Raw genomic sequence first — 11792 nt, 5'->3', positions numbered from 1 at the left:
AAATCTCTATGTTCGATGGGATCAAACCAGGTGGAAGCATCTTCTTCAAGGGTTAGTCCAAATCTTGAAAATTGCATTGGAAAGTCTATGACTTTCTAAGCTCTACTGACGTGCATAAATGCTGCCACGTGATCCTTGGGATATCTATTTTTGGAATATTTCTTGTCTATCCACTTGTGGACCTAAGATGGCCTGATCCTATGGTGATCTACCAATCTAATCATAGGGTCTCCCGGTCCTCCTCCATGAGCTATTTTCGGCCTAGGGTATGGTAAGTGTTTCTCCCTTAGGAATGCTCCAAATCCATATTTTGTGACTGGTCTCACAGGTGGTTGTTCCTCTCCTTGGCCCCTTTCTTCTTGTTCTCATTCTTCATGTGGTGCTTCTGTCAGCCCTGCAGATAGCGATTTCAGCAAGCAAACAGGCAGCCTATCCAGTGTTTGAAAGCACCAGAAGGCAGCGTTTTCTGCAGCATTACCTCAGCCATAGACAGCGTTTTTCTTGGCGATTTGCAGCAACCTGTTCAGCGTGTTGAAAGCAGCAGAATTCAGCCATGAACATGCGTTTTAGACAATCATTTCAGCCTTGCTTCATAGCGTTTTAACTAATCAGCCTGGTGCCTTGGGCGATTTCAGCAGGTAAATCAGCCAGCAGACTAGCGTTTTGGAACCAGAGCAAGGCAGCGTTTTTGCTCAGGCTATCCAGCATTTCAAGCCATACGAAACAGCGGTTTCAGCCATAGAAATTCAGCAAGCAGTTGCAGATTCAAAGCACTCAGTTTTCAGCCTTAGCATTGTCCTCGTCGTCCACTCCGACGGCATCGACATAGTCCCATTAGACTTGCATCAGCATCATTGTATCAGATTGTGCAATCAATAGTAGACCACTCTCGCCATCGAGAGTGGGGCCTTGGAGGAGGGTTTTACAACGTCCCTGGTGTCGTATTCTCTGTTGCAGAAACGTTTCCTACTTGGAAACGTCACTAGAAAGAAACCTGAGGAAACGGCAACACCAAACCCAAGGAAACGTCGGGGGTAGAATGAGTCTCTACTATCAAAAAATGTAAATTTCTCGATGAAATGTAAATTATTGAGACTTACTGAATATGACAAATTTTACACTTTGAAGACCAGCATGGCTGAGTCTTTGAACAAATAGAAAGCAACAACTTACAACACCCAAACTTTAGAGGCTATTAGGACAAAGTGGACACTAGTGATTAATCAATTAACTGATGACATAACAGTTACAATGGGAACATATCATCATCCTCAAAAGAACAATCCAATGAATCCCCATCCAATACATCCCATGCCTTGCTTGGACCTGAAGAATAAGAAGGTTGTTTGCGTGAAATGAACCTTAGATTGCTGTGTACATAGACCAAATCATCTGCCTTGCTGTGCCTTAGGCGGTTACGCTTCAAAGAATGTATGAAGCCATAAGTGGACCAATTCCTTTCGCATGCTGAAGCGCTTGAAACTTGAGACAAGACACGAATTGCAAGCCTTTGCAAATTTAGAGCTCCTGTGCCATAGTTCTCCCACCATGCAATAGGAGAAAGCTTTTGCATGTCACCAAAAGCTGAGGTGTCTTCAAATTCTCCTTGAAGCCCGATGTAGTCTGACAACTGTGCTTTTAACATTGTCTTCTCTACCTCATTCCTGCCCACCCTATCCAATGTCTTTCTCCACCCTTTCATGACCTCCTTATCTTTGTATGGCTTCTTTGAAAATAATAATGGGTTCAGAAGAAAGGCTGTGGCATGAAGAGGAGAATGAAGCATGTCCCAGCGCTCTTGTGCAAGCTCGCGAATCTCCTCATACATGGTGGCCCCATCTGTGTCTTCTTTCAAAATCTCCTTGATTTGCTCTAGCATCTGACAATGGCCTCATACACCGCACCCATGATGGGTTCATCCCTGTCAACCACACGAAGCATTGCCATGACCGGCCACAAAACCTTGACATTTTTCTCTACATTAACCCAAAAGTCACCTGATAGCACCCGTTTATCAATGGTATCAACTTGCTCATTTTGTTTCTCCACTAATCCCACTCCTCACTAGTGACTAGCTGCTTCAAGGGGCTCTTTACCCTCACCAACCGATGCAACATCATGAAGTTTGAAGCGAATCGAGTGTCAGCAGGCCTTACAAGCTTCAACAAACTTACTAAACATTGCCCTGGTTGCATCGTGGTTGGAGATGAATTGCTGGACCTCCTTCCCTTCATTGATAGCTTTGTCCATCCACCCTATAAGAGCCAAGTCCTTCAGCAAAAGATTCAAGCAGTGAGTGGCACATGGCATCCAACATATGTGTGGAAACACTTCCTCCACTAGGTGCCCAGCAAGCTTGCAATTGGCAGCACTGTCGGTAATGGCCTGCACAACATTTTGCTCACCCACCTCTCTAATTATGGCCAGAAGTGCAGCAGCTATAAAGTCTCCTGTCTTCGAGCTGCCTGAAGTATCAATAGACCTCTTGAAGAACACACCTCCTGCACTCGAGACCATAAAGTTTATCAAGGGCCTCTTTGCTGTGTCTGTCCACCCATCTGAGACTATGGAGCATCCAAAATGTTCCCAGCTGGACTCTATACCTGACAGTTGATGACAGATTCTCGCCTTTTCCTTGTCTAGGAGCGTTGTGCGAATCTTTTCATAGTTAGGAGCCTTGTATCCCTTACCAAATGAAGCAATTGCACTCACCATGTTTTGAAAGTAAGGAGATCTTGCAAGAACAAATGGCAAACCACATTTATAAAAGCATCGACCAATTGCCTCATCTACTTCCTCTCGAGATGCATTCTTGAACATACCTTCCACAGAAGGTTGTGTAGCCCATTTCTTGTTGAATGAGTCGTTGGTCATCTTTTGCTTCAAGGCGGCCTATCATGGTCTTCTTTAGTCAAGCTTGCTCGCTCTTCGGCTGAGATCTTACAACACAATTGGATCCCCTGGTTTCTGATGCCAAGAAGATGAGCCTGTACACGTGGATAAGAGCCAGCAAAATGTAGCTTGCAAAAGGAGCATGACCATTTCTTGCTGCCTCCCTTCACAAATGATGCATTCGCAGCCACATACTTCCACAACGGTTCAGGAGGTTGAGATGACTTAGGCTTGAATGGCGTGAAGAGGGGGACTGCTGATGAAGAAGGTGAGGAAAACATGGCTGCACTTGTGTCAAGAAGGGAGAGGATATCTACGAATAGCTGGTTTGTAGGCTTTCTCCAATGCGAGTTGCTCGATGCAAAGCCAAGGGGGGGTACGAGTCAGTTTAGCACATCGACAGTGTGCAACTCTATGACATATTGCATCTCCAAGCGAGAGGAAATATTTGGGTTTCAGAGGGCACTTGCAGGGCTCAAAAATAACACTTCTAGGCACACAATTTAAACAGAAGCAAACAGGTTGGGGTGCACAATTGGAGCAAGGGCATGATGTGTCCTCCTTTGTGGGCATGAGAAGAGGCACATATCTCTTTCTCTCTGGGCAGGTGATTTATACATCTCTCTCTCTCTCTCTCTCTCTCTCTCTCTCTCTCTCATAGGCCGATTTGTCTCATAGGCCGATTTCGGCCTGACATAGACGTTAAAAATCTTTCTTTCTTTCTTTGATTTGTCTCATAGGCCGATTTCGGCCTGACATAGACGTTAAAAATCTTTCTTTCTTTCTCTCTCTCTCTCTCTCTCTCTCTCTCTCTCTCTCTCTCTCTCTCTCATTCGACCACTACTGGCACTCTCATCGACCGAGCATTGGAGCTACAGAGATACAGACGACCGCGACTGAGGAGAGGAGCTACACAGCATCGACGGAGACTACAACAGAAAGATTCGAGCCATACTCTCTCGACATCCAGAGTGCAGATGAGGATGGATCCTCACCATTTCTTCCATCTTTGTTTCACACACTGTTACATCCAGTTTACCGGGTACCTATTGTATCAGCTGCTACACCCACGTAGTTTTAGATTGTAGTAGTAGTAGTAGTATTTTGTTTCACTTCTAGTTCTTTTCTAGTTCTTTTGTACCCAGACATGGTATTAGATTCACTATTTTGTAACTGATTGGTCTCATAGGTCATTTTGGCCTTTTGAAGACGTTAATATAACATTTCATTTCATTTCATTTCTCTCTCTCTCTCTCTCTCTCTCTCTCTCTCTCTCTCTCTCTCTCTCTCTCTCTCTCTCTCTCTCTCTCTCTCTCTCTCTCTCTTTGGAAAAATCAGAGCTATATATTACTGAGTACAATATGATCCCCAACGGATGCCAAAATAGCATGTCACGTGGGGTATACAAGCTGAATGTAAGGGTGAGAGCCACTATAGTGACAACTCGGCTAGTACAATCTCATGGTGGTCTGTGTGATGAGTGGAGTAGAAACCACTGAGGGGGGGGGCATAATGCCATATAATCTGACCACCTGTAAGTGTGAAAAAGAGTGGAGCTCGGGCCCAACGCCGAAGAGAGACAAATCGTCGAGCCTCGGCTGCTCTAGATGTACCTGAGGAAGAATCCCACTGCCAAATCAGGGTGTGAATGATGTCCAGCCAAATGGCAGTAAGGATATCCTGAAGGAGCTGTGGAGCCGCACTGAGAATGTGAAGACAACGAGCTCTCCAAATATTCCATAGTGTAATGCTAGTGATGACTGAAAAAACTTCATCGCGTGTCTGAGGATCCCCCTGCCATGCGATCTGTGGTAACATAGCCAAAGTTCCTCGCCGATAACCAGTCGAGGTAAGCATAAGAGATGGATCTGTGTCTGAGCCCTCATAGAAAAGATGCGGTCCGGGCATCGGCATCAACCATGAGACAGAGCCCCAAGTGAGAAATCCATCCTGAACACCTGCTCTGCTAAGTAAAAAGCAGACCGGTAGCCACACTGTATAAGAAGAGGAGCATGACCAAAGACAGTGGGCCGGTGACTCATGTAGTCGCGAAGGACATCGAGTGCATAACGGATCATGACCCAGAGTAGCTAGCCAAGTCCCAACTGGAAGTCCTGCATGTGCAATCATCCACATGAAAAAAGAAATACGACGAGCCGCATGTAAATCCCAGATGGCTGACCAAAACTATTGTAGATAGGCATGGGAGAGACCTGAATGTAACCAGAAACGCATACGAGTGGGCTGCTCTGGGTGCTCTCTCATCAATGCTAATCTTCCAATTCTGACAGTGTACTCAAAAAATGATACATGTGCACTGGTGGAGTTAGAGTGAGGCCAATGCCACTCTCCTGGGTCCCAATAAAGCTGAGATAAGGCACGACCCTCCCACACCCAAAGCCTCCAAAGGGCAGCATCAGCGGATGCGAAACGGGGGTCAACACAATGACGCTTTCCGCGAGAGCCAACTACTCGTATGGCCTCCCATCGAGCGCCGGTGTAGACAAGGTGCGGAGAGGTGGGAGCATGAATCCCCTGAGAGGAGTCTGAATCAACTGTGAACAGCATGGCGTCTAAACGAACTAATAACAGAGTGCTCTGAGCAAAGAGACCTTCCCAGCCACTATGTGGAGGCATCTGAACCGTGCCTCGCATGACTGCGTCACACTGTGAAGGAATGGGGGAGTCAATCTCAAGAAGTCTGTCTGTCACCCTGCGACCAATGTCATAATGTTCTGCTACAAAATCTGCATCCAGCATACGCGTCTCATGAAACAACCGCATAGAGGCAGCAGGCCAGTGTCCTAAGCAACCCAATCAATGTGAGTCCTCTCTCCAAGCTGACGGGGAGGGTTAACCGAAGAATCAAGAACTGCATCATTCCAAATGAGAGGCTAGCGCTCAATCTCCTCACGACATGAGGGAGGTGAGCGTATGAGAGTTTGTCTCATGGAAACCCAAATCTGAAGGAGTGATCGGATGAAGGGTGAGAGAGTGCTGGTGGACAAGGGGGCATCCGTAAAGAGGAAACGATACCCTGTACGCCAAGTATGACCATCTCTAGTGCCAAGGCGTGGAGTTGCTGTGCGAATAGCGGCCTGAAGAAGCATCTTCCAAGGTTCTTGGCCGGGAAAAAGACCCCGAACAATAAGCTTGGTAAGAAGGGCGCGACTCTGTAATTCTGGATCAATAATGCCAAGGCCGCCCTCTGATCGAGTTCGAATAATCGTGGACTAGCGAACCCGAGCACGAGTATCAGTAGTCCCATCTGTGCCACTCCATAAAAAGTTCCGCACTAGTCTGCGGAGCTGAGCTATCACTCCTGAATGTAGCATCCAACAAGAGGCCGTATACCATACTGTAGCCAGAATGACCTGGTTGACGACCAATGCACGGCCAGCCAACGACAGATGACGTGAAGACCAATGACATAGCTTCCTACGAATAGACTGTAGAACGGGTGCAAACTGCTACTGTGAGGAAACATCAAATCCAACCTGAAAGCCCAGATATCTGCATGTCTGACCCGGCTGCAGCCATGTGAAACCATCAGCTACCCCCCAAGTAGGTATGTCATCATTGCCAACTAGTAACCCATAGGATTTATGCCAGTTAATACGTGCACCACTGGCAATGCAAAAAACCGTCAAGGCCTCCCGCATGGCATCAAGAGCTAGTAGCAAATAGTGCAACATCAGCAGAGTGTCATCAGTGAACTCCTGATCGATAAGGTCCGGAGCTGAAGGTACTGGCATGGTCAAGCCACGAAATGCACGACTCTAAGCACGAAGAAAATCTGACATAGTCTCTCCAACAAACAGATACAGATATGCTGCTAAAGGACATCCCTGTCGGACAGATCGAGAGAGCTCAAAACTGCAACTGACACGACCACCAATAGTAATAGCACTACTGGCAGTCCTGAAAAGAGTGGAAATGCCTGCGATCCATTGCGAGGGGAAACCCATCCTGGCTAATGATCCTTCGAGAAAGTCCCACTCAACACGGTCGTATGCTTTCTCAAAGTCAAGAATGAAAAAAGCGAGAGGTTCAGAAGATGATCTGGCCCACTCTACTGCCTCATAAAAAGTGAAGATATTATCCAGTATGCATCGATCCATGACAAAGCCTGTCTGAGAAGTATGAATAATATCTGGTAAGAACGATCGCAAGCGATGACTGATCAGTAACGCTAATATCTTATAGACCGAAGGGAGTAGGGTAATAGGTCTCCACTGGCGGAGCTGAGTTGTGCCACCCCCTTTCGGAATAAGAGATATGAGACCTGAGCAAAGATCCGGATGCATATATCCTGATGCAAAGATGTCCTGACAACCGCGAAGCAGTGGTATATGCAATGCATCCCAATAAGTCAAAAAGAAAGCTCTAGTGAGGCCATCCTCTCCTGGGCAGGAGGATGGATCTAGACTCTCGATAGCAACATGAAGCTCTGCAAGTGTGAAGGGTGCCAACAAGATCTCGGCCATAGTTTCTGTACAACGGCGTCGAGTGTGATGCCAGATCTGCTCACGGGCAAGTAAAACCTCAATAGTGCATACATTAGCAGTGAACAATGCATACATTAGCAGTGAACAATGCCTCAAAATAATCTGCAGACATATCGAGAATAACATCAGGATGCATATGAAGTGTCCCCTGAGCATCGCACAAAGTCCGAAGGGTGGTGCCAGGAGGACGCTCTCTATACGCAGCGAAGAAGGCTTTATTCATTCGATCAGCTTTAGCTATCCAATGAGATACTGAAGCATGATGAGTGAACTCAGACCTAGCCTCCTGTACGCGACGAATTTCCTCTGTGAGCTCTGTCTGTCTAGCAGCGAGATAAGCATCATGAGGCCACTCCTCAAGCAAGCGTTGTTTGGAACCAAGAGGAATGTGAAGATCAGACTCACGTACTCTCAATTGTCGATGAATAATAGCAGTCTGATCGCGGCAGTAAATACTAGACTGAGTAATGCAATGAGCAAGGAACTCTCCAGGGGGACCACAATAAGAAGCACCCGTGGACCATAAGTCACGAATCTGTTGCTGCAAAACTTCAGTGGTGAGAACATTGTCAGGGATGCGACAGCCCCGTCTCTGTGCAGAGAATCTAGTGAAGGAGATAAACAATGAGATGGGTAAGTGATCTGAGAGGCTGGTCCCTCTCCAAATAGTAGTAAATCCACCTAGAGCTGCTGCCCAAGGGCCAATGTAAAAACGATCAAGTCGCTCTAATAATCTCCCCTGCTGTCTCTGAAACCCCCACGAGTAATGAAGTGTAGCAAGGTGATGACCAAAAGAGGGTATGTGCCATGCACTAACACCTTGAATAGCTAGAAGAAATCGATCCCAATCTGACTGCTCATCGAGAGAGATGGATGATAGAACAGGAGGAGTGATGGATCGCCAATCAGAGTCGCTTTCGACATTGTTGAAGTCGCCTCCTACAAACCAAGAGTCTACAGCAGGTAGAACAGTAGCCAAAGAGGCCCAAAAAGTAGCCCTCTTCCGAGGAGTAGTGGGTGCGTAGACTGACATAAAACCAATGATAGAGTCCTGAATCCGAAGAGACACATAGATTGCTCTGCCAGCAACAAGGGTGCCATGCTGCTGAACTGAGGCCAAGTAACGTGGCCCCCACTGAAATGCATACACCGCAACTCTGTCCATGAATGCCTAGAGCAGGCTCCCAAAAAGTGTGGGGCGCGGAGGGCATGAGATTACCAAAGGGAGTGGCAATCTTATGCTCCTGTACTAGTAATATATCCACAGTGCCTACTACATGAGCGTGCAAATCTCTGCGAAGTAAAAGCTTGCGGGAACCTCTTACTTGAGAAGTCTGTAAACCATTAGCATTCCAAGAAACTACATGTAAATCCATAGTCTGCATGAAAAAATTGGTAAAGCATTTGACTAACTGCGCATCTTCTTGGAGGCAGCTGGACCATCCAAGGGGTGTGCTTCGGGCGGTAGGAAAGCAACCCGCAAGCCTTCTCTAAAATATGGCGTCTCATTGCACCAACTACGGACCTCAGCTTGTTTACATTGCATTACTGATGCTACAGCTTTGACACCCCAAATGCGCATAGACATAGGAAGCACCACATCTCAGGATACATGAATGACCATAGGCAATGAATAGCAAGCATAAACATCACTCCATTCCATAGCACCAATACAGGAGGGGAAGTGTGGAGACAGTACATCCGGAGCGGAAGTAGACAACCATGAATGAAGCTGAGCCATAGATTGGGCATGCACAAAATGTAGAACCTAATCCTCAAACCATTCCTGAGCTGCGTGGATTGGAAGGAAAAAGGAATGGGTGGGCTGAGAGCGACTGCCTATTAAAGAGGGAACACAACCTGGCTTGTGATGCATAAGGTAGAGTTGTACCAGCAGTGGTCCTTCTGAGTCACCACACATTTCAGCCCGATGAGTGCCCCAGGAAAGAGGACAGCAGCTGAGAAAACTGCGTGGGACGTAAGTATGAGCGGTTGAAGGAGGGGGAGGACCAGAAGGTGGAGGGGGGGGACCAAAGGCGAGGGGGAGGAGTAAAAGGGAGAGGTAATAGCGGGGAAAGATCCATCTGCATGGGAATAGGGATCTCGGGAAGAGGAGAAGGAGCGGGCGGGTGAACGGCAAGAGAAAGAGGAGCTGGTAGTAGAGGTAAGTGATCCTGTGCTAAAGAGGAAGAATGGCGAGGAGAAGCAGGGGGTAATGGGGTGGTGGAAACTTGAGAGGAAGCAAGAGAGGTAACAGTGGGGGTTGCATGCGGTGAAGGTTGCTGACAAGGACGGAATGAATGGTTACGACCCACTGTCTGCCATGCATTCTCAGTAGGAACTGAAGCAGAGGGAGGGACATGGGGGGTTGAAGCTCGAGGAGCACCTGCAGGCTGTCAAGGTGCTCGAGTAGTAGTAGGAGGAATCGGTTGTTGACGCTGACCACGTGACTGAGCATGAGTGCCAGGAGCTGGCTGTTGTTGTCGCCGATGGCGGGGCAGAGTGGGGCAATCTCGTGCCAAGTGTCCCATCTCGTGACAACGTAAGCACTGCCCTGGCTACCATTCGGCAAGAGTAGTCTCGATCGCGCACAGCCACAGTAACTGTATCTGGCAATGAAGTATCCCCAAACACCAGGACCTGGATGCGAGGTGGACCAAAGGAAAAGATGCAGGATCCTGGAACTACTGTGCCAAAATGAGCAGCAATCATGTGAAGGAGATGCTCATCAATAAAATGGAGAGGCATATCCGGGAAGGAGAGCGTCAGAGGGAATCTGGGAATAAGGTGTCGACTGTCAAACTCCTCAGTAGTAAACTCGGGATACCACCTCATCAAGTATATCATCCTGCGATCAGAGAGTATCGGAGACCGAGCCAGGAGAGCTGAGGCTGAGTGGCGGGATCTGAAAGACGTACCATGAATATGCCTCTGCCAAGAAGCGTAAGCTCCGAGACCCGTCCCTGAGTAGTGCCCAATGCAGTCTGACACCAATCACGTATGGAAGAGCGAGGTGGAGACTGTCCAATCATCCGACCAACCAAGGCATGCTGTGCCAAGTGTTGTATTTTGGAGTCAATGCGTGTCAACAGGTCGCCAGTACAGTCCACGCGACAGGCAAGTGGTGATGGAGCGCCGTGCGTAGCACTCGAGACCGGCAAAGCCGCCATGAAGAATGGGCTAGACTGAAGAACGAGAAAAAGGGAAACCCGATAGGAATCTTGGACGTTTTCTCTCTCTCGCTTTCTCTCTCTCTCTCTCTCTCTCTCTCTCTCTCTCTCTCTCTTCTCTCTCTCTCTCTCTCTCTCTCTCTCTCTCTCTTCTCTCTCTCTCTCTCTCTCTCAGCTCTTAATGGGGATACATCATGCTGGTATGCACCGATGGCATCATGGTTTCACGCACATGGTTTCACCATGGACAGGTTACCTCCTTTTCAATACTCTCTACAGGCACCCTTGAGGTCTCTGACACGAGTAGAGATTAATAGACTCATTCGTCAAGATCTGATCCAACTCGATACGAGGAGGACATGGATAGAGCCGTTACAGAAGTTGGGCACGAAGATGGCTTTCTATAGAGAGCATCTTCTCCACCTACGGGGGATGGGTTTGTGATTCCACCTAGCTATATGGACACGCATCTTTCGCATGGTTTGTGTTGTGCCATTGGCCAGATACGCACGTCCTCACATCAGCTCGAGATTGAGACTAGCAGATTCACAGGGACACCAGCAAATAGCAGGATATGCCGCTTATGCCATCTAGAACCAGAGATAGAAGTACATTACATATGTCATTGCACAGTGTACTATGAGATACGAGGCCGTTTTCATTGTCTATTCAAAGAAGGTTTTGGGCCTCTATCTAGGGTCATGAGTTATGAGGATCAAAGATGTCTTGGGCTATATCTACTTGAGTTACACAGGCATAGAGAAACTTTACTGAGGAGAGATGAAGAGAAACATCCCCAGAGACAGATCACAGATTTCTTTACACTAGATATTGTACACCCAGAAGAACAGACAGAGGAGCAGCCAATGGTGGAGAGGTCTACGCGCACTACTGGCATTCTCATAGACCGAGCATTGGAGCTAGGGTGATCTAGACGACCCCGATGGAGAAGAGGAGCTACACAGTTTCGAAGGAGGCTACAGCAAAGGATTCAAGCCATACTCTTTCGTCGTCCAGAGTGCAGATGAAGATGGATCTCTACTCCCCTCCCATATTGTCTTCACATTGTACTGCTTAGTTTAGGGTCCCGCAGTATTTATATTTTGTTATCCTAGTTTAATTTATTTTGTTGATCTGACTTTGTATCAGATACACCGCATTGTAACTTTCTGGTCTCGTAGGTCACTTTGGCCTTTTGAAGACGTTAATATAACATTTCATT

The 11792-nt window shown here is 47.4% G+C and overlaps 1 pseudogene; it reads right to left on the bottom strand.

Moving 5' to 3' along the window:
* Window positions 1-1246: 1246 nt before the first annotated feature.
* LOC147454528 (uncharacterized) lies at window positions 1247-2234 on the bottom strand (annotated as a pseudogene).
* Window positions 2235-11792: the final 9558 nt, after the last annotated feature.

This window comes from Adiantum capillus-veneris, chromosome 7 (assembly GCF_014529385.1).
Source record: "Adiantum capillus-veneris isolate H3 chromosome 7, ASM1452938v2, whole genome shotgun sequence".
Lineage (NCBI taxonomy): Eukaryota > Viridiplantae > Streptophyta > Polypodiopsida > Polypodiales > Pteridaceae > Adiantum > Adiantum capillus-veneris.
The sequence above is the reverse complement of the archived record's forward strand: the minus strand, read 5'-3'. Positions and strand labels throughout refer to the sequence as shown.